This window comes from Rhineura floridana, chromosome 2 (assembly GCF_030035675.1).
Source record: "Rhineura floridana isolate rRhiFlo1 chromosome 2, rRhiFlo1.hap2, whole genome shotgun sequence".
NCBI lineage: Eukaryota > Metazoa > Chordata > Lepidosauria > Squamata > Rhineuridae > Rhineura > Rhineura floridana.
In genome coordinates, this window is record NC_084481.1 from 140,026,893 (window position 1) to 140,051,164 (window position 24,272).

At 41.5% G+C, this 24,272-nt stretch overlaps 1 long non-coding RNA gene across 2 annotated transcripts in view; it reads right to left on the reverse strand.

The window, feature by feature from the left end:
- Positions 1-24,272, reverse strand: part of LOC133377171 (uncharacterized) — a 319,888-nt gene that overhangs the window by 202,258 nt on the left and 93,358 nt on the right. Inside the window, exon 4 of one of the 2 annotated variants that reach the window (XR_009760639.1) lies at positions 11,732-11,805. The exons of the other annotated variant lie outside the window; for it this stretch is intronic. This is a non-coding gene — a long non-coding RNA (uncharacterized LOC133377171). Of the gene's footprint in view, positions 1-11,731; positions 11,806-24,272 lie in introns of those variants that run through there. 2 annotated transcript variants of the gene reach the window in all.

The following is a 24,272-nucleotide window of genomic DNA, read 5'->3' on the forward strand; positions in this document are numbered from 1 at the left end:
CTCTAGGTAATTGGTTCCACTGTAGTATGGCTCTAACAGGAAGTTTTTCCTGATGTCCAGTCGAAATCTGGCTTCCTGCAACTTGAGCCCATTATTCCGTGTCCTGCACTCTGGGACAATTGAGAAGAGATCCGGGCCCTCCTCTGTGTGACAACCTTTCATGTACTTGAAGAGTGCTATCATATCTCCCCTCAGTCTTCTCTTCTCCAGGCTAAACATGCCCAGTTCTTTCAGTCTCTCCTCCTAGGGCTTTGTTTCCAGTCCCCTGATCATCCTTGTTGTCCTCCTCTGAACCTGTTCCAGTTTGTCTGCATCCTTCTTGAAGTGCAGAGACCAGAACTGGACGCAGTATTCAAGATGAGGCCTAACCAATGCTGAATAGAGGGGAATTAGTGCTGAATAGGGGGGAAATAGAGGGGAATGCTTGGTGTTGATCTTGCAACAATGTCAAAAGGTGCCACTCACCGTCCTCTACTCACCAAGATCACTCATCAATAAGCAAAGGGCAGGGAAATTTTTCATGTTGGTGCATAAGAATGCCCAAGGGCCAGAAGACTGTATATTGTGATGCCTTACCGTTCATTCCCATGCAGAGTACACCTAATTGTTCGTAGGATAGCACAGCTGCAGGTACACTTGCTCAACTGAAGGGCATTTCAATTTCTTATATGTACTCAGGGCCATTTCTGCTATATTCTGGCTATTGGTTACCAAGCCTAGATTTCTGCTTGCCATCAACTGTGTTCAGTGTTTGAATACCTGAGGCGTATCGCCAGAGATCCATTCAGGCTGTTCCTGGAGAATTGCACTGAGCCAGGCAGAAAATGTGTCTATGCTGTTCCCAATGCAACACAAGGATTAAGAGAGTAATGTGTAGCCAGCCACTCAGTCTATCAACGCATCACTCACACTACCCTTTAGAAAACTATGCAATAGTATTAATCTTTTAAATTTTACATACAGAGATAGGTACAAATACACTTTTTGTAAATTAGTTTCCCATCCAGTACTTAAATCTGAGACAAAATCATCCTGATTGTAAACAGCAACTGAAGCAATTACAGAGCGAGGGCTATACAGAGACCCATGGCAACAACCTGCCAGCTAAAGGCTATTTTGAAATGTCAGATAAAGAACTAAGCACATTATTCACACAGGGAATATTTACTATTTACTACTCCCTATTTACTAGGGAGAGAGAGCCTCATTGAATTCTGTGGGACTTCTAAATAAAAATGAACAGGATTCCTTTGTAAATGTAGACTCTTGTAGCACAAACCTAATACATATCTACTTAGAGGTAAATCCCATTGATGTTAATGAGGCTTACTCCCACGTAATTGCATATAGGAGTGCTAATCCACCTGATGCCCCAAAGAAGAATTCTCTTTACATTGCCATTAAATAGGGGAAAACAGGGAGATTAAAAGTATCTCTGAACTGACATTGCACTCCACAGTAAGAAGCAGCTCCTCAAGAGATAATACGGTTTCATAAACATTCATAAATATACAATACAGGACAGACTTTGGGAAATTTCCAAAGGTACAATGGGGGCAGGGAGGAACAGCCGTGAGAATAAGCTGAGTGCTCTTCTGCTTGTAAACACAAGATGGGTATGAAAGCTGCCAGCAGAGCCAGACAACCCAAAGGGCAGGCAGTAAAGCAAAACCATGGCAATTTTCCCAGACTGCATTGAATGGCAGACTCAGGCCAGGCAAGCAAAAAGCCTGAAACAGGCATATCTGTACTTCCCACAGAGCTTAAAGCCAATGGGTGATATCCAACATTAGTCAGAGTAGACAAACTACACTAAATTGACTTAAGTAATTTAAGTCCATCTGAGTTCAATCAGTCTTCTCTGTGACTAACCGTGGATATCACCCAATGTTTCAGAACCTCTGACCAGTATTTATAGTACAGGGTATACTTGGTTACAAATTTCCCCAACACATCAGATAAGTTGTGGTGTGAATTGGGGAGTTATGGCCACATGCAGCTTCAATGGTGGACCCAAATCCAGCAGAAGAAAGAAACTGGCCCATTCCCCATTTCCAACATGCACAGAAGGTTCTGCAGCATGAAACATTTGCAAAGAATGCTGATCTCAGGTTTCTGGGACAGTGGGTGCTTAGCAAGCAAGAATAAACTATTTTTGCCTCCAAAACATCAGTAAAGCAAAGAGATCTGGGAATGGCTGCAGAGGTTAATTTATTTTAACATTTATAAGGTGAAAATTTGCTAATATACACAAGGTGACAAAACAACGACAGAACAGTCAAAAATATCAGAAAAGCACCATAGCAAAAAATAAAATAAAAATGGCCATTGCATTTAAACATCAGCAAAAGTAATTTCCTACTTCCTGTTTCCTATGTATTTCACAGCACCCTTCAGCCAAGAAGCTCAGAGCAGCAAAGCAGGTTGGACATAACACTGTGAGGCATATGCACACATACAGGATACATAAAACCACTTAGTGGATCAAAACGCAGGTCATTAAAAGAGAAATGCTGTTATCTGACACCTCACAGTGGACAAAATAGGGACCTTTTTTTCCTTAGGACTCTGTTACACAGATGGCCTTGCACATCTGAGTAAACTCCAGTTCCTTAATCTCAGCAAAAGACTGTACCTGGAACAGGGAGTACCCAGCTGATCTTACAACACAGGATCACGTAGGAGTAGACACTCCCACAAGAACATTGGATCCAAATAGGGGAGCTTATTATCACTTGGAGGAAGGCTAAAGACCTTGTAACTCGCAAAACTGAACGCAGCCCAACGATCATCAATGGCAACCCACCAGGGGATCAATATACTTCCAGTTTTTACCACCTGCTTACAAAAACAGAGGGGTTGTCCAATACCTGGCAAAACCAGGAGGGCTTTGTTTATGTAGATAGGCCACAATTTGTACAGGTATTCCTGAGTAAGAGTATGCTCCTGAAAAATAATAAATTTCAAAAATTTCCTTTATATTTTTAATAACCAGTCATCATTAGTTTGAAAATGTTTAGGATGGTAATCAAAGATGCAGGAGTGATCCAAAACTGAAATCTTGGCATCCAGTACTTGCTGAGCAAGCTTACAGGCATGCAATTATTCCATTTTAAGGTCAGGTTAAATATGTCAGTAAGGGGAAATTTCAAAGCTGCTTGTACAGAGTGCACAGATTTGATACGGCTAAACCAACTACAATTGTATTACAGCATAAAAAAAATTCTCCCAGTTCCAAATGACTGTACAAGAAGAAGATGGATCCCAGCCAAACGAAGGTCTGTGATCAAGCCAACTTTGACAGATGAACAAGAGAATTGGTCAGAAGACAAACAAGCTGCCTAAATTCTTTGTTTCTTGTGCAGAATAAAGTCCATTATTACTGCAATTCCAGACACAGATACGCCCACCTTCACTACTTTGATATAATCACAAAAGATTTTACTGATGAAAGAAACACAACTGAGGTAATAAATATGTTTGTATTTAATAAAGAGTGGTGCCTTCCTCTTTCCTTCCAAATGGAAGAACAAAAAAAAAGAAATCAGAAAATTGGCTTGGATTCAAGCTTAGAGATTACATAAGAGGCTGAAAACAGGCTTTGATCGTAACATTGCTCAATGTGGCTTAGTGCTATATGACAGCTACCTCTGTGTTGCAGGCTTTTTGTAGGTGAATCCAGAAGTTAGCTGAACTTACTCTCCACTGGAATCAATAACCCACAGTTTGACAATACTTTTATTGGGACCAACCAAAATATCAGAAGACTGTGGCAAGCTTTTCAGTTCTCCAGAGCTCTTCATCAGGCAAGATGACACAAAGCAGGGAATGAGGAAAAATAAAAAATTAGGGTGTATGAGGTCAGCTTGTAGACTCAGTTCCCAGACTGAGATTATAGATTAAATAAATCCCTCCCAGATTTATACATTTAGGATTCTGAGATAGAGAAGCAACGGTTGCTCTCCATCTGTGAAAAATTAGTCTTCCTTCTAACCCAGTTCTGTGCCAAACCTTAAATGAAACATACAGGTTATGTTATGACTAACTCATTCCATTGTTTTCAATGGGATGCAAGTTCAACTAATTTAGGATTGGATTCAGCACCATGCTCACTGAGTTCTGGTCACTTGAGGGGACTTCCCCTTCGTCTCTATTCCCTGAGCACTCACAAAACCTGCTCTGGAGGGTCCTCCAAACCTCTGCGGCAGATTTTAGTCATGTCACTTACCGTCAATGGATCTACTCTAAGTAGGACTAACATTGAATACCACCCAATGGCTCTCCTGCATGGTGTGTAGCCCAGCAACTGATATTCAGAGAGAGGGATGGGGGAGAAATTTCTTTGGTTCATATTTTTATGTGAGCCTACCTAATTCGCATTTTCCAAAACAATCTGCAAATCAAAACACAGCTATTCTTTGAAATTCACACTTCTCTGAATTTTGTGATGTATTTATCCAATCAAAAATGCAACTAAAAAGCATACATTATGTGTACACAAAAATGTATACTAGTGAAAATAACACGAAAATACATTATATTAGGTGACATTACTTCTACAAAAATGTATATTAGGTAAAACTGCTTACAAAATAAGTATACTAGGGAAAATGTACAGAAAATGTGTACAAATTTTCATGTAATGTATTTTTTTTTAAAATCATGAACTGGAAATGCAGTTAAATAAACTTATGAGTGTGAAAATGAGGAACTGAGAGAAACCAGAATTGACATAGTTGTTCATCCCTACAGACATGCTGCATTTGAACTATCAGGGCTCAACTAGCCATTGATGGACAACAATCCTCTCTGAATTTCTGAAAGCTCCTTTAAAGCCACCTAAGCCAGTAACCATCTTGTGGCAGCAAATACCATAATATTGACTACATATGGAGGCAAGTGAATTGCAAGGAACTATTAATTTTGCAGACTGCCATCACTTCATCAAAGACCCATGACACTTTTTGTACACAATATCTTTTCACAATCATCACTGTGCCAGGACAAATACCTTTCTGCTAAGCAATTTCTATAAAGATTTCTGATAAATATCACAGCAGCACACAACTGCAGGAACATCAGCACTGTATTGATTGTCCCTACAAAGCATTTGTGTCGTAATTTATGTCATTTATCTTGTGTGCAATACCTAATATATTATTCTGACAGCACAGAACAGCTTCCTATCAATGACTGAATAGTTAGAATAGTTTAACCAGTTATTCTATTTCCATCTCTCATCATCAGCTTATATTATTATGCAACGGTTTCTTTTGGGGGGTATTTTTTGTTTATATTAGCTTTCATATATTGAGAAGTCAGTGCTGCTAGAAAAGTGCCAGAAGCCATGCAATGAATTTGTGGATAACCTGACATTTCTCAGTTCAAACCCTTTGCCACCCTTATACACAGCATATAGTAGGGGGGCAGAAGGTATACTAGGATAGATCTGGCATCGCAGCTGGTGGCTCCATGTCAGTGGGGCACTGGAACCCACTCTGGGTTTTACTCCAAACCACATACGACAGTTCCTTGAAAGTTCAGATTAAAACTGGGACGGATTCCGCTGCCCCACTAACATGCAGCCACCAGCTGCCGCTGAGCGCTGGGTGATTTGTAATAGATTAGTATGGGTTTCTAATTCCCAATTGTTTAACAAAACATTTTTCACCTAAATTAGGCTGTTAAGATTAAGAAAACTAACCTAGATTGAACTTTTGTGAGAAAAGACTGTGAGCTGAGCTCAATTCTGGGTACAGAAGATAAATTCAAAGGCTCAGAATGTGCTCAGAGGCACACTGCTGTTTATACTTCTTTATTATTTAAATATTTATAGACTGTACTTTCAAAAATACAGCAAGACAGTATACAGCATAATTGTGTGTCTTCTGCACTTGCCTCTGACTGGTAGAGCTTGAGGTTCTAAGGGGGGAAAGCTTCTGAGAACCTGAAGTCTGCCCGTCTCTGGCTTATTGTATGGGCTTATTTATTGCTTTGAATGACTGAGTAAGCAAGCCTACTAGCTACTTTAGTTCAGAACAACAGAGCTACAAAACTCAGTACACATGGATAACATCTGCTGCTACCTTGGGTTCAGAGCAATCTTGTTCATGAAAGATATTTGAGCTGAAACTCTTTTATTTCTAATTCTAGAATTAGTACAGCGAAAATCATTTCCACTTCTGAAAAGTACAAAAGACACAAATGTACCAAAAGCTTTGTTTTTCTTGCATTCCTAGAACAGATTCAAGATGTTAGCTCAAAACTGATTATCTGTTTCATGTCTTTTTAAAAAACCCAGCTTACTACCATCTGTTTTCTAGCTATAAACATTCATAATTTTCTAAAATTATTTTCATTTCTACTTCAGAGACAGAGATATGGTTTGGTTTTGGGTTTTTTTTAAGGGGTCCCAGTTGTTATTCATTTCATTCTCCAAAAAAACAATGAGCATTATGAAACCATCACGGCTTCAGCTGGTTGCTAATGTTTACCAAGTAAGATTTCCTCACAAATATAACAATTCTTCTCCCTATTATTTAATCCCCTAAAGCTATAACTGAAAAAATGCTAATCTTGGCATGCCTTCTTGAAGCACATTGTTAAGAGGTAGACTATTTTCTCATGTGTTAAAAGGAGTCCACTCCTTGGAGTTCTTCCAGTTCATACATACAGGGAGTCAATCTTAATTAAGTTAAAATAGGATCTCAGCTAAATGATCATATTGCACACAGTGAAGCTAAGAAAAAAAACAGATGAAACTAGGTAACCCGCAGTGTAATGAAAAACACACAAAGTGTAATCCTAAACATACTTAAAGGTAAAGGTGTCCCCGCACTTACAGTGCGAGTCGTTTCCGACTCTTCGGGTGATGTCTTGCGACATTTACTAGGCAGACCGTGTATATGGAGTGAGATTGCCAGTTCCTTTCCCGGTCTTTCTATACCCCCCAGCACATGCCAGGTACTCATTTTACCGACCACGGATGGATGGAAGGCTGAGTGGACCTCAACCCCTTTTACTGGAGATTCGACTTCCTCCTTCCGTTGGAATCGAACTCCGACCATAAGCAGAGCTTCGGCTGCATTACCACCGCTTACCACTCTGTGCCACGGAGGAAGTAAAACCCATTGAACTCAATGAGGTCAAGTCTTCCCCAAATTGGTGCTCTCCAGAAGTTTTGGACTACAACTCACATAATCACTAATCATTGGCCATGCTACCTGGGGATGATGGGAGTTGTGGGCAAAAGCATCGGGGGCACCAAGTTGGAGAAGGCTGGTCTAAGTAAACATCATGTTCATGGGCAGGAAGGTATTTTTCCACGTGACACAGAATAGTAGAGTTGGAAGGGGCCTATTGATAAGCACTCTTTGAGTATGATTCTGTAGCCAACTGTGGATCCACCTGATAGTTGTTCCCATTCAGTCCACATTTAGCTAGCTTGCTAATCAGAATATCATGTGGCACTTTGCCAAAAGCTTTGCTGAAGTCAAGATATATTATCTCCACAGCATTTCCACAGTCTGCTTGACAGTTTTATAATCTGCTCCAGATTTTTTCCAGGGATTGATGTCAGGCTGACTGGTCTGTAGTTCTCAGGTTCTTCCTTTTTGAAGATAGAGACAACATTAGCCTTCCTCCAGTCATCCAGCACTTCCCCATCCTCCACGATTTTGCAAAGATAATAGACGGTGGTTCCCAGAGTTCTTCAGACAGTTCCTTCAATATTCTAGGATGCAGTTCATTAGGCCTTGCAGATTTGAACTCGTTCAAAGTTATTAGGTATTACTTGAACATTTGTCTATCAATTTGAAGCTGCAATCCTGCAGCTTCATGTTTCCCAGGAGGGTCACAGACCTTCTTTTGGGAGAAGACTGGACGAAAGAAGGAATTGAGCACTTCTGCCTTTTCTTTTTCATCTGTTATCATTTTGCCATCCTCACTGAATAGCTGTACCACCATTTCTTGATGCTATCCTGCAATTCCGTGTTATCCATCTGTATTCTTCCTTTGTGATTTGGCCTTCCTTCCACTTCCTATATGTGTCTTTTTGTTTTCATGTCATCTCTAAGCTTTTTGTGAAACTACATTGGCTTCTTCTGCTGTCTTCCCCCTTTTTTCCTTGATGGAATTGTTTGCCATTCTGCCTTTAAAATTTCCTTTTTTAGAAACTCCCACCCATCTTGGACTCTTTTTCTCATTAGGGTTGCTTGTCATGGAACCTTATTTACCATTGTTCTGAGTTTATTAAAATTGGCTTTCCTGAAGTCCAGGGGACATATGGCTACTCTCGGCTTTTGCTTCCTTTAAAATAAAGAACTCAAGTATAGTGTGGTCACTTTCCCCCAGAGTTCCCGTAACTGCCACTTCATCCACTAAATCATCTCTGTTGGTTAGAATCAAGTCAATGATAGCTGATCCTCTAGTTGCTTCTTCCACTTTCTGTAAGAGAAAGTTATCCCCAACACAAGTCAGGAATTTGGGGGGGGGCATGTTTGGCAGAATTTGTCTGCCTTAAAATATTAGGTTGTGAACTCTGAGGCAGGAGGTGAGACGCCTAGAGCGCCGGTGGCAGAAATCGCGCTTGGAGGACAATTGGACACAGGTTAGAGCGGTTGCGGCAGCCTACCATGTGGCAACAAGAGCAGTGTGCCTCTACTACGTCCACAGAGTGCTGTCCCAGAAGGCTGTTCCAAGTGGTCTGAAGCCTGGTCAGTCCAGTTGCCTTGGAACCGATGGGACATACTAAAACCTCCTGCGATGAGTTTGCAAAGCACTTTGCAGATAAGATTGACCGTCTAAAGAGTGCAATTCCATGCGCTGTGGATACAGTGAGCGAGCCAGAGTCGGCCAGTGGCTCTCTGGTGATGTGGGATCGGTTCCAGCTATTTCCTTCTGATGAAGTGGACAAGGTGCTTTCAACTTTAAAGCCAGCCACCTGCTTACTCAATCCTTGCCCGTCGTGGCTCATCATAAGCTGCAAGGACAGACTGGGCGAGGGGATCAGGGAGGTGGTAAATGCATCCTTGGAAGAGGGAGTAATGCCATCAGTCCTCAAGGAGGCAGTAATAAAGCCAATTCTAAAGGAGCCCTTCTTGGATCCCCAAGATTTGAACAACTTTTGCCCAGTCTCAAATTTACCATTCCTGAGTAAGGCGGTTGAGCGGGTGGTGGCGAAGCAGTTGCAAGCGCATTTGGAGGAAACGGATTATCTGGATCCATTTCAGTCAGGCTTCAGGCCTGGACTTGGGACTGAAACAGCCTTGGTCGCCTTGGTGGATAATATGAGGACAGCGTTGGATAGGGGTGAATGCACCTTCCTTGTTTTCCTGGATCTCTTAGCGGCTTTTGATACTGTTGACCACGGTATCCTTCTGGACCGCCTGGAGAGGTTAGGCATTGGGGGCACTGTGTGGCAGTGGTTCCATTCCTTCCTCTCTGGGTAGGCACCAGGGAGTGGCATTGGGAGATGAGGTTTCGGACTCTTGGCCTCTCACTTGTGGGGTGCCACAGGGTTCCATCCTCTCTCCGATGCTGTTTAACATCCATATAAAGCCACTGGGGGCCATCATCAGGAGATTTGGGCTACAATGTCACCAATATGCGGATGACACGCAGCTCTATCTCTCATTCAAATCTTCACCGAGAGTGGCTGTAGAATCCCTGTCCAAGTACCTGGAATCTGTGAGTGACGGGATGGGAAGGAATAAGCTGAAGCTGAACCCTGACAAAACCGAGGTAGTGTTCATGGGAGACAAGGGAAGGTTGGGGGATTTGGACCTGGTGCTCGGTGGGGTACAATTGCCCCTGAGAGACCAGGCCCACAGCCTGGGGGTCATCCTCGACTCCCAGCTATCCATGGAAGCTCAGGTTTCAGCTGTGAGCCGGGCGGCGCTGTATCAACTCCATCTGATACGGAGGCTGCGCCCCTACCTTCCCAATCATCTGCTCCCATCGGTGGTACACGCCCTGGTCTCCTCTCACCTAGACAACTGTAATGCGCTCTACGTGGGGCTACCCTTGAAAACAGTCCGGAAGTTGCAACTGGTACAGAATGCAGCGGCGCGTCTGATTAAAGGCAACAGCCGGCGAGATCACATCACTCCAGTGCTGAAGGAGTTGCACTGGTTACATGTTGCTTGCCAGGCCCAATTCAAGGTGTTCGTTTTGACCTTTAAATCCCTACACAGTTTTGGCCCAGTCTATCTGAAGGAGCGCCTCCAGCATCATCAGCAATGCCACCCAACAAGATCAGCCTCAAAAGACCTTTTCTCCATCCCACCAGTTAAAACAGCTAAACTGGTGAGGACTAGGGAGAGGGCTTTTTCAATTGTGGCCCCCACCCTGTGGAACTCCCTACCAAATGATCTCCGTCATGCCCCCTCTATGATGGGCTTCCACCGGGCCTTAAAAACCTGGCTCTTCAAGCAGGCTTTTGGGGTGGGTTAGGTTTTATTATTCTGATTTGAGATTTTAAATGTTTTAACGTAAATGTATTTTGATGTTTTATTTTGTACGTCGCCCAGAGTGGCTGGATAACCAGCCAGATGGGCGACTAATAAATTAAATAAATAAATAAATAAATAACTGAAGTCCCCCATTACTAGTACATCATCCCTCCTTGAAAAATTGGCAATTTGCTTTTCAAAAGTTTCATCCTAGTCTCCTTAATTGGGTGTCAGATTGGCAACTCTGCAGTGAGCCTATATCTTCATCTAGCACTCTAGTTTTTTAAAAAATGTATACCAATGTAACCTGAACCAAGAAATGCTGAGCTGTACAACTTCTATAGAAAATATGCATTTTTTTAAAAAAAATTCTTCCTATAGAATTTTTTGGATTTATATCCAGGCCTGGATTAGGCATGAGGGATCCTTCCTGACATGTATGTAATTTCATGTATGTAATATATATAATTTCATTTGTTTTGTATAAGTTACTCTGCTCTTACATGTGTGGGTAGATGCAAAAAAATAGGCAGGGCACTGAAGCCCCTCCCACTGAAATATTTAATCAACTACCTCTCTGGCTTCTGAGGTTTAGCCCCTTTCTAGCATGCCTTTGTCAACATATTGGTTAGTCACTTTTAAAAAAGGAGAAGCTGAACTATATGCCCAATTTCTGTACTACTATGAAATATAGACATAGTTTTGCCTCCGACTTTGCAAGGTAAGCTTCACTTGTTTGACTCAACTCAATAGAAAACTCTTCCTACAGATTTTTTTTTATTTATATCCAAGCCTGGATTAAAAGACACAAGGGATCCTTCCTGAAATGTCTTCTGCACCACACCCTCTCACCTGCCTATTTCCACACACAGAATCAGAATCAACACACACACGTCTTCTCCTATATTTCTCATCCATTGAGGCTATTCTGCCTTGTTTAGGAAATCTTCCAAAATGCAACCAATTACGGCTTTATGCTGGCCATGCCACCAACATTATAAATCTCTCCAAATGGGAAATGCAGCTCCTCTGTCTTGAACGGACAGTGATCATTACATTCCATAGTGCAGACCTGCCATAAACACTAAAAATCCAATACTCTGTGTCTGTTTATTGTTTTGTACCGAACATGCAGTGTACAACTATCTGCGTGATGAGTGACACTTTTTCTGGCCTGTCTTTGACACAAAGAACTCCCAACAAAAAGGCTAGCTAAAAGAGATAACTAGCTGAATCTTTAGGGACATATTGGCGGTACCACTCCTATGCTGATAGCTGCTGTGGCAGAGAACATGGGTGCAGGACAGGAGGGCATCCATCAGGGTCCTCCCTCATGAGCAGCCATTCCATCAGTCTATAGTAAAGAGAGAGTGAAAAAAAGGAACTTCAGATTAAACTATCACAATAAAGTAAAATAAAATAAAATAAAACAATTTATAAAACCTGAATAAAAGCATCAAGCAAGCATAAACCTTTGAAACGTCAACAAGATACAAGGCCCAGCATTCTCTCTTAAGAGTGTTGTCCTCTTATCTTTTACTGCAGATAGAAAATGTGTAGTTTTCTCAGTTGTGTATTTATCTTATTTGCCAGGCAGAGAAATCATAGACCCATGGTCAGACCTCTTTACATCTCTCCCCAAAATTTGTCTCAAGTATTGCTCTCAGCACATTAGAAATAATAATACGTGTAAGGTCTTCAACCCAGTTTAAATCACAAAGAGGGATGTTCAAATTTGACGTATTTCTGAACCTTCCTTCTAAAACAGGCGAGGGCATCAGATTCAACCAGGCTTTAGTAAAACCCATCATATCTCTCAGTTTCTCAAAATTCTTAATATAACAACAAGAGCAGAATAAGAATGCTTTAAATACATAAACAATCCCGCAAAAGGCTTTTCAATATTTTGATATCAATGACAGTGGTATACAACCAAACAACCAAAGCAAACAAACAAAACAAAAACAGAACAATATTTAAATCACTATATTGCATGAAAGAAAAACACAGTTTTACTCAACATGGCTTGATAAAATATAAAAGTTTTATAAATTTTGTCAGAGGCCAATACAAAACTTTCCTGACATGTTTTGGAAGGAGGTTGCACGGTTTGGCTGATATTGTGGAAAGGCTCAGCCTCTATCTGCAACTATCTGGATCTGTCATATAGGTGGTACAGAGAGCAGTGCCCACTGACTTGCCCCAATTAGTGCGTGGGGCTCATATGAAATTCAGTTCTTTAAACACCAAGGATTTACCTCCATGTGGGAAGTAGGGTTCTTGTTGGTGATTGGATGACCAGAAGCAACAATCGTGTATGAGTGCTAAGAGCACTGATTCGCAAGCAGCTTTCAGGTATAAATACCACTTTGTGGATGGGACAGCATGCCATATGATATGAGGGGGCTGGCCAAGAGGCATGGCTCTGTTCCAGCCTCCACACATTAGTCCTATGCATGGAAGGAACGCATGGATAGGGTGATAAATTGGATTTCTGTGCTGACCACATGATGGGTTGCCTTCCTGTTGTGAAAATGACAAGCATCACAAGATATTTGGCAATTTAGGTACTGGAGAAAAATCAGTAATTGTGGTACATCTTGGGTGTCATTGGGACATAGTAGTGAGATCCTAGGCTATGAAATCTGAAGACTGTGTTTTTATTATTATTTGGATATGAAAAGGTCAATAAACAGCAGCAGCAGCAGCAGTAGACATCAAACAAATGGGTGAAACTGGAGAAGGGGAGAAGGAAAAATGGCTCTTGGCAAATCTTTCAGGAAGAGTATTCTGAAAAGTGAGGGTCACCAAAGAAAGAGTCATGCTCTGTTTTACTGTTAATCTCATTTCAGAGAAAGTAGGTACCACAAACAAGACAACGTAATTCCAAATTGAACATTTCAAAGCATTTAAAAAGAAAAATCAAGCTCCATGTGTGCAAAGAATTTTCATTCCATCCACTAAGTGATTTGAACCATATTGAGATTATCATGACTTTTACCGCCAAAAGAGCACACTGGCATCTCTCAGAATTAGAGAAACAATTAATTTAAAAGAACACACTATTAGCGTAAGAGATAATAAAAATGTTCAGCAGCATTTTTATTCTCACATCATTTTTGAAAAATGAGACGTCATGTAGCAATCTTGTGTCCTGAATACTAAATCAGGTAAGAGAAATATTACCAGTATCACCAGTACTTAGCAAACTTGAATCTGACTTTGGTTGGATTTGGACATAACAATTAACTGTGGTTTATCATGATGGGCACAAGCTAAAGGAAGCCTCAGACTCTTGTACTTCCTCTTAGCTCTCCTCTTCTAGAAGCTTTCACTTTCATTTCAGTTAACCACAGCTTAGCTTTACATCTGCACCCTAAACTGTGGTTAATCGTAACTATGGTTTGTTGAAACTATCCAGCTTTATAAGCCATGGTTTGAAACTGGCTAGTTTCAACAAATCACATTTTAAGATTAGGGTTGGGCATAAGGCTAAATTGTGGTTAATCAAAAACAAGAGCAAAAACTTCTGATCTCCTCATGGCTATACCAGAGGAGGAAAGGGGAGCAGAAAAGCTCAAGGCTTGCTGCAATCCTTTACTGTAACAATAAACCATAGTTTACCATAATGTCTGAACATGTCCCCTGTCTCTTTTCTTTACACCTTTTAATACAATAGTTCAGCACTGGCACATAATGAGAAGTTTGGGGGATTTTTCTTCAGATTTTAACACATATTAACGCATCAGAAATTTGTGTAATGACTGCTCTGCATTATCATATCAATTGAAATAAAATAATTTAGATGTTAAAAGAATTAAGCTTTTTGTATACAATGGTCTTGTACTAAAATACATTTTATATTCATGTTGTCTCATTAATATAGTTGTCAAAATCACCTTCTGCTCCTAGGCAGTGCTCTTCAACCAAGCAAAACATAAATGTGTACTTTGTATTCAGAGTTCTGGTCATGGTCTAGAAGTTTGAAAAACAATGCTTGGCATCAACACAAGAAAACAAATTGTGTGTTTATAAAAACCGGTGCAGCTGAACCAAAACTGAACAAGCACAGCGTACTACAAGCAAAAAAGGAGGACGAACATTTAAAATCACTATGAATAGAACAAACATGTTCTCTTTCTGCAACAATTACTGTGACAAACTGTCCTTTCCTAATTAAAACATTCTTGCAAATAGTAAAGTAACAAATGCATGACCAGGTAAGACTCTGTGGTTGTTAGGAATGTACCAAACATAGTAGAAAAATCCTCCCCAACTCCCACCAGCTCCCTTTATTAGGTCCAGATAATCTAAATGCTAAATGTTCTGGTTTTGTGGCTTTAGAACAGGTTCAGCTGTGATTGAAAGCACTTTGGTTCGGTTTAAATTCAAGACAATAAAGGTTAATAAATGGTTCATGGGGTGGTGCAAGGTTATGAATATAATTATGACAAACTTTCACATATTCAGCATGTGCGGATAATGAACGTGACTGAGTAGTGGCATTACACTGCTAGCCACACACCCTGCACATCAGCACTTGTGCTGGCAACAAAGTTCCTAGTAACCTGTTCAACATCAGTGTGAAGGGGGGAGGTTCTACATTTGCCTACCCCCTCAAAGGCAGAAGCTCTTTCAAATTCAAGTTTTATTTCATTTGAAAAAAGTATTTGTTTCGTGTTTGTAGACGTTGAAAAATTGCCCTGACAACACCCTCACAGTCCCTTATCCTCATAGTGCAGGTTGGAGAAATGGCAAGGTTCTCCTGCAATGTAGGCCACTATTAGTAAACATTTGTAAATTATGCAGGGAGGGCCCCCAATAATTTTCCAGTCATCACTGCTGTGTATTTTTAAAAATAAACATTGCTATTTTTACTTGGTTGATCCATGTAGTGAGAACTCTAGTAAGTGGACAAAAGTGATGTGGTGTGAGTGTGAGTGTGAAGGTGCTGTTAGCTGCTCCCCAGAGTTGTCCCTTGGAAGACAACCAAGGTTGAAGGGAATGAGTTTATTTCCTGTCCATGTCAATTTCACATCTGTTTATTTGTTAGCCTGCTCCATCCTATTTCTACATTAATCTGCAGATTTTAAAAAAAATCTACACTAAATTTCATACTTAAATATGTATGTTATCATCATCATTTACTACCCATCCCTCACCCAAAAATCCCAGGATGGGTTACAACACTTTTGAAATAAAACATTAAAAACAATTTAAAAACAACCTAAAGTCTCATAATAGGATGTATATGTCTCAGGTGTCAAAAGGGCAGGGTAAAGAGGTTATTTAAATATGAATGTTATATCAGCATATACATTTGTAAAAGTATCCTATCCTAAACTATGTATGTTAATGCATTTTGGTCCTTTTTTTGAGCCAAAAACTCCAAGTAAAATGCAGAGAAGTGCAAACTCCAAAGGACAGTAAGTTCCTACCTTTACATTAGTTCATGTGGTGCAGATCAGGAGAGTTCGCATCTGAATTCACAGAAATCAGATTCCTCATGCATCCCTAGAGAGAACTATGATAACATGTAACTGTTTTATATATGTTATTATTATATGTAAATCAGATTAATTTTTTAAAAAAGAATGCCTCATGGGAAGAAATGAATAAATGAATAAATAATAATAGTAATAATATTAACAGTATTTAAAAGTGTGGGGTGTGTGTGCGCGCGCGCACGCACATGCATGTGTGTACACCCCTCTTCATTCATTCATGCAATATCCTATGAAACATCCTTGATATCCTGAAATGATTGGGTTATAATCTCACTTGTAATAGCAAAAGACCCAGGGTCATTGAGAGAAGATGATCCAGGATGTATCCAATCATTACCTTGCTCACAATGGGCCATTATTAGCTGCAAAGGACCATCAACAATAGAAACGAGGAATATTTTCTCTTTCTATTCAATATACTTTAGACACCACCAACCTATTTAGATTTTTGACAGCTCATCTGCAACAACCTTGCAAAGATGTATATTATGTTGTACAAGATCAATGGAAGAGATAAAAAATATATATACTGGTGGCGTGCCTGGTTTAACAGCTTAAATGCCCAGTTGAAGGGCAGCAGAGCTGAACAATATGCTCCAATATGCTCCAATTATCTGTTTATAAATATTGTGAAGCTACACTGGTTGTTGAGCATCATAAAAAGAAAGAAAATACAAAATTATACATTTTGCACAAAGGGTTTGTTTTGCCAAGCCAGGCTTGCAACATTAATCTGCTTCAGAAATATAGCAGAGGGTGCTAAAGGCAGTTACTTTCAACCTATGTATAGATTCAGTAGAGTGCACGTTCCTTTGACACTGATTAAAAACCAATTACCATTCACCAACAGTTGCTATATCACTTGGATATTTTCCAAAGAAAACAGCATATAGGACATTTTTATTGCCTCCTTACAGTGTCCTTCATGCAAGTCATATGTTGTCACTTTGGACATAATTTGAAGACTGACTGCATGGAAAGCATTTTAAAAGCTTTTCCTAAAGAAGTACTCCATTGGTTTGCAAGATGAAAGATCCCAGTTTTGACTCTCAGATCACAGTGTGAACTTTTAGGGCTGGCTAATTAGTTAAAATAAATAAAAATCACTGTGTATTCCACATATATTCTGGTGGATCAATGCAATTTAAGTCTCTGCTAGAAGGAAAGTGCATTACTGGTATTATATATTCTGAAGGCATTTCTCCAGAGATCACATACTAATTGGTCTTTTCGACAGGCTGGACAATAAGCATAAAACAGAATTAAGAGAATCATAATTCCAATCTGAAAGGCAGAATTTCTGCAAAGCATAAGGAACTGTACTGTGATTCTCTATACAAGAAAGGTAAAGGTGAAAGGCCAAAGCCCTTTTCAGAGGACAAATGAATGGATCTAGAGAAGGAGGGAGAGAGAGTTGGCAGGTCATACACTGTCCCTATCATTGTGCATTCATTTGAAGGTCAGAACAAAGCCTATACACACAGGGCTCTCTCTTCACAATGGGAAACATTGAAAAAGCAGGGAGGGGGCCTTGAACATGTATGGTTGTAGGTATGGAACCACTGTCCTCACCTTCAAATGAATGTTAGTAATTCAGAAACCAGACCTTTCCCTGCAATTTTATTCCCACCCAACCATGCTTCTCCCCTCCGCAGGGGTGGGGGACCTATTAAGATGGTCCGCCCCCGGAGACTAATGAATCCTGAAGGCTTTCAAACGGCTCTGGGGAGTTTTCCGGCTGATAGGGCTGGCGCTCCTGCCGAAGCCCTGGTCAAATTATGGAATACTGAAATGACCCGGGCAGCTGACACGATCGCTCCCAAGCGCCCTCTCCTGGGTAGAGCTCATACAGCTGCATGGTATACTTCAGAGCTGAGAGCGATGAAACAGCACAGGAGACGGCTTGAGTGCAGATGGAGACGAACTCCTGATGGATGAAATTCTGCACTGGTAAGTGCCTATACCAAGCTGTATTTAGGGGCAGTGCGGGCAGCAAAAAAACAACATTTTGTTGCCACTATACAATCTTCTATCTGCCGGCCGGCGGAGCTTTTTAAAATTGTCGGTGGGCTGTTACATTCTGGCCCTAGGAACATGATAGATCCATCGGAAGCCCGTTGTAATGAATTTGCTAGGCACTTCCAGGAACAGGTTCGTAGCTTGGGAGTTCTTTTCGATCCTTCCTTGTCTCTTGAGGCCCAGGTGGCCTCGGTGGCACGGAACGCTTTTTACCATCTTCGATTGGTAGCCCAGCTACGTCCCTATCTGGACAGTGACGACCTCGCTTCAGTTGTTCATGCTCTGGTAACTTCTAGATTGGACTACTGCAACGCGCTCTATGTTGGGCTGCCCTTGAAGACTGTTCGGAAACTACAGCTAGTCCAGAATGCAGCGGCCAGATTGTTGACGCGGACCAGAAGGTCCGCTCATATAACACCTGTTCTGGCCCATCTGCACTGGCTTCCTATTTGTTTCCGGGCTAGATTCAAAGGGCTGGTTTTGAGCTATAAAGCCCTACACGGCATGGGACCGCAATACCTGGTGGAACGCCTCTCCCAATATGAACCTACCCGTACACTGCGCTCAACATCTAAGGCCCTCCTCCGAGTACCATCCCATCGAGAAGCTCGGAGGGTGGTGACTAGAGCTAGGGCCTTTTCAGTGGTGGCCCCCGAACTGTGGAACAGTCTCCCTGATGAGGTGCGCCTGGCGCCGACGCTACTATCTTTTCGGCGCCAGGTGAAGACTTTTTTATACTCCCAGGCATTTTAAAGTGTATTTTAACAGCATTTCTGTATTTTGGATGTTGTTTGGTTCTTTTGTTGTTTGTTTGTTTTGTTTCTTGATTTATTGTATTTATTGTATTTATATATTGTGCTGGTTTTTATCTTTTTGTACACCGCCCAGACAGCCTCCGGGCTTAGGGCGGTATATAAATAAAATAAAATAAATAAATAAATAAAATCTCTTGCATCCGTCAGGACTTGGACTCCAATGTTTTGGCAGTGGAATCAAATGAGGTGTCCGGAGCACAGTCTAATCATGATTCTTTGGATGAGTTTCAATTGGTGCAGCTTGAGGACGTTGACAAGGGGCTTGGACAGGTGCGTGCAACCACTTCTGTGTTGGATCCTTGCCCCTCTTGGCTAATAAAAGCTAGCAGGGTTGGAACTGCCGGCTGGGCCAGAGAAGTGATTAATGCCTCTTTGCGTGAGGGAGTGGTCCCTGACTGCCTGAAGGCGGCGGTGGTGAGACCACTTTTGAAGAAATCTTCCCTGGACCCAGAAAATCTTAACAACTATAGGCCGGTAGCAAATATCCATTCCTGGGCAAGGTCCTAGAAAGAGTGGTTGCAGACCAGCTCCAGGCGCTCTTGGATGAGACCGATTATCTGGATCCATTTCAATCAGGTTTCAGGCCCGGTTTTGGCACGGAGACGGCCTTGGTCGCCCTGTATGATGACCTGTGTCGGGAGAAAGACAGGGGGAGTGTAACTCTGTTGATTCTCCTTGATCTCTCAGCGGCTTTTGATACCATCGACCATGGTATCCTTCTGGGGAGACTCGCTGATCTGGGAGTTGGAGGCTCTGCCTGGCAGTGGTTCTGCTCCTACTTGGTGGGTCGTCTCCAGAAGGTAGTGCTTGGGGAATTTTGCTCGGCACCCTGGGCTCTCCAATATGGAGTTCCACAGGGGTCAGTACTATCCCCCATGCTTTTTAACATCTACATGAAGCCACTGGGTGCCGTCATCAGGAGTTTTGGAGTGCATTGCCACCAGTATGCTGATGACACGCAGCTCTACTTCTCCTGTTCATCCTTTTCAGGTGAGGCTGTCAAGGTGCTGAACCGATGCTTGGCTGCGATAATGGACTGGATGAGAGCGAATAAATTGAGGCTCAATCCAGACAAGACTGAGATGCTGTTAGTAGGTGGTTCTCCTGAACAGATGGTGGATGTTCATCCTGTCCTGGATGGGGTTGCACTCCCCCTGAAGGAGCAGGTCCGTAGTTTGGGAGTTCTTTTAGAACCATCCCTGTCACTAGAGGCACAGGTAGCCTCGGTGGCACGGAGTGCTTTCTACCAACTTCGGCTGGTGGCCCAACTACGCCCCTATCTGGACAGGGACAACCTTGCGTCAGTTGTCCATGCACTGGTAACCTCTAAACTAGACTACTGCAATGCACTCTACGTGGGGCTGCCTTTGAAGACGGTTCGGAAGCTACAGCTCGTGCAAAATGCAGCGGCCAGACTATTAACAGGGACTAGGCGGTCCGATCATATAACACCGACTCTGGCCCGCTTGCACTGGTTGCCCATATGTTTCCGAGCTCGATTCAAAGTGCTGGTTTTAACTTATAAAGCCCTAAACAGCTTGGGACCGCAATACTTGTTGGAACGCCTTTCCCGATACGAACCTACCCGTACACTGCGCTCAACATCAAAGGCCCTCCTCCGGGTGCCTACTCAGAGAGAAGCCCGGAAGGTGATAACGAGAAAAAGGGCCTTCTCAGTGGTGGCCCCCGAACTGTGGAATACTCTTCCTGATGAGGTACGCCTGGCGCCAACATTATTATCTTTTCGGCGCCAGGTAAAAACCTTCCTCTTCTCCCAGGCATTTTAATATTTTAATACCTTTAATATTTAATATTGTAATTTTTAACACCTTAACATCTTCACATCCTAATATCTTAACTAATTTAATTTAATATTTATTATCTTGTACTGAGTTTTTTAGTTACTTCTGTGTTTAATTATGTTTGATTTATGATATAATGAATCTATTTTAAAGTTGTTTAACATATGGTTTTAATTGTATATTGGTTGTTTGTCTGTTGTGCACCGCCCAGAGAGCTTCGGCTATGAGGCAGTATATAAATTTAATAAATAAATAAATAAATATATTCAACTTGAACATGTTGGCCCAGTTTGCACATAATACTAAGCCAAACCATGGCTTAGTGTGATCAAAAATTCCCTAAACAAATATTGTGGTCACTTGCTGCCCTCCAAGTCCTCCTGTTGCTGAACTACCTGGGGTTAAGTTGTGGTTTAGTTTAGTGTTATGTCCAGACTCATAGTTTGCCTCCCCCAGACAAACCATAAGTGGTAAAACAAGAACAAACCTTGATTATTGCTAATGGTTTCTCTGGAGTGAGACAAACCATGAGTCTAGGGTTATCCCTGGCTAGCACAGCAGCACCAGGACCTGAGAAGGAATGCAGCGGCCATAATCTTTGCTCCAGGAACCTGCATGTTTGCTCATCTGCACTAAGTCATGGTTTGTCTGTGGTTCTCAGGAGCCATCTGTAAATCATGGGAACTAGTTATGATTACACCATTTATAATTCTATAACACTCCAAACGCATGCCAGTCGATATAGATTAACAACTTTGTGGTTGTTTAAGTCATACAAAGCTATTTGCTTGCTATGTGTCAGGTGTTTTGCATATGTGTCAAGAGCCACCAGAGCTAAAATTGAGCACCTTTGGCTCTGTGTGCCACTGCCCCATGTGGTGAGCCACAGAACATCTAGCATTTCCCCAGGCAGTGAAGTATTCTCAGATTTGGCTGGTCACCTTCACAGGAGGCTATACAAGACTATATATAATCCTGTTTAGATTGACAAATTTTGCTTAAGGAACAATAGCCTTCCTGGATCTGGTGTATTCTTTAACTCCAGTCTTTAGGATGGACCCTTGGCTTGGTCCCTTGGTTCTTACCCCTGACACAACACCTGGCTCCTGGTTTCCAGTAGCTGAAGGAACACCTATCTACACCTCAGCCATGACATAAGCCACCTGTCTGAAATCTGACTCCTCTCTGTTTGTGATATAGTCTGGATAACATAGTGGATCTGACACTTGGATACCCCTGCTTTGGACAGCAGTCTTGAATGGATTACATTTGATGTCTATGTTCTATCACTATAATTCTCACTGCAAATACATGTTTTGCAGCAGCCATAGTTTGTGTCACCCTACTATATTAACCTATATTGTCAATTGAGTTGTAGTGGTTAAGAGTGTTGGAGTTGGACCTGTGAGACCAGGGTTCAAATCTACTCAGTCATGAAGCTTGCTGGTGACCTTGGTCCAATCCTTGTTTCTCAGCCTGACCTATCTCACAGGGCTGTTGCGAGGATTAAATGGAGAGGGAGAAGAACCATGTACACCACCTTGAGCTTCTTGAAGGAAAGATAAAGGTAGGATATAAATGTAATTAAATAATGATGATGATGAATAAGCAGTTGCAAATGACGTGAGAAAATTACAATGTGTCTCTGTCCTAAGGCACATTAGCAGAAACCTTGCTATCTCAAATATCAGGATCAACCATGCATGCCAATGAATGAGTATATATATATATTTAAAAACTAATAAATATTTTATTGTAATAAGCATTTCAAATATTTGCATTGCCATCTTTTTTTGTTTTCCCCTTACATGCATATTTCAATAAATTAGATAACATTATTTATAAACACCACTAAGTCTTTCTTATTTTAAAACCACAACAATGCTTATGGCTTTTCATTTGAGTATTACAGTTAACAGTACAAAGTATTTTGTTAATATTAATGTGCTTACATCTTATTACACTAAATTAATTAAACTCTGAATAAGCTAAAACCTAGAAATTCTGCATGTCTAATTTGTCCACCAAAGCAGCTTGTATGATGAACAGCTTTGTAAGAGCATTATGTTATCACAGTGCAGCATATGATTCCACTGCTGCTCTGTTCATTTTCAGAGAGGACTATTAAAAGCTGCAGGGCTTTACAGGCAAACCATTAGCTTGTTATCCCCCTGGGGGAGATTAAGAGTCACATCTGCCTGGAACAAGACAGCCTCGATGATCTCAGCCCGGTCTTCATTGAAAACTATCAGTCAGTATGTAGCAGAACCAGAAATGACCTGTCCCTGTTATGATGGCAGAAAACTTTTAGCCAAAAAGCTACACACAACACCATTAATAAGAGAGGAGTGTCAAGAGGTCAACACTAAAGCCATTAGGAGTATACTGGAAAGAAATTATCAAGATGAAGATGCTAGACAAGGCCTGCGCAACTTGAGTCCCATGAAGCTGAACACAGTACTGTATGTATTTGTGGCTGGCCAGGTACTTGACAATCCCCTGGTTTTGTAGTCCCAACAGGTAGCAACATTATGAAGGTGATCAAGCTACCATACATAATAGAAATATAATGTGGGGCTGTTACCACTGCTTGGGGGAGGGAGAGAGAGAAGAGACAGAGAAAGAAAGAGAGAGAGAGATGGGAAAGGGCAGAGTCTGATTGACCACGCATGGGAGATTTGCTCAGTACATTGCTGCTTTCAGACATGGACCTTATTGCATTAGTTTAATGGATTAAAATGGTAGCGCTTCTGTCCCGATTTCTAAAATTCCTTTCACACTGAGTACCTGTTGCGTTAAGAAAAAGTAGATTTTTCAGCTGATATGCCAGCATTTTACACAACTGTCTTTCATACAGCTACAATGGATGTCTTGTTTTTGTCCCTCACCCATTATACACATGCACACTGTAGTTCCCCACTGTGTAGGAAATCTAAGATCTCATCCTGTCGCCATGCAATACCTCTCCCTTTAGCATCTGACATATATATAAGGGCAGGAATGCACTGCATGCTGGGATGTCTGTCACATGAGCAGCTGCAGCTAGCAAAAAACTCCTGCGATTTTCCGGGTTCCCAAGCTTGCAAAATGATTATTTCTGGTATTATTTATCATGAAAATTAGTACTAAAGTTGCTCTATATTCCACTAGAATGCCAGAACTAGCTTGGACGTTGTGTGAAAGATCAAATATAATGTGCAAATTACCAGGTAAGAAATCGCCAGAAAAACAGAATAAAGTGCAGTGTGACAGCAGCCCATATCAAAGCTGATACAATGATAAAAAAAAATGAGTAACAGTTAAAATCGAAATGGAACTAGGTAGAATAGAAAAAAACATATTTTCCAAGACAGAGAATTTGTTTCAGGTCAAATGATAATAGTCTTTCAAGAGCATAAGAAATGTAAATATACTGCCTTCAAGTCGATTCCGACTTATGGTGTCCCTATGAATAGGGTTTTCATGAGGCTGAGAGGCAATGACTGGCCCAAGGTCACCCAGTGAGCTTCATGGCGATGTGGGGATTCGAACCCTGGTCTCCCAGGTCATAGTCCAACACCTTAACCACTACATCACACTGACTCATTCAATGTCGGAAGGCAGAGCTGGGGTCCCAATCCCGGGGAGCTGGATCCCGGAGAGTTGGGAGAAGAGTATTCGGATGGATGGCAGAGGGAA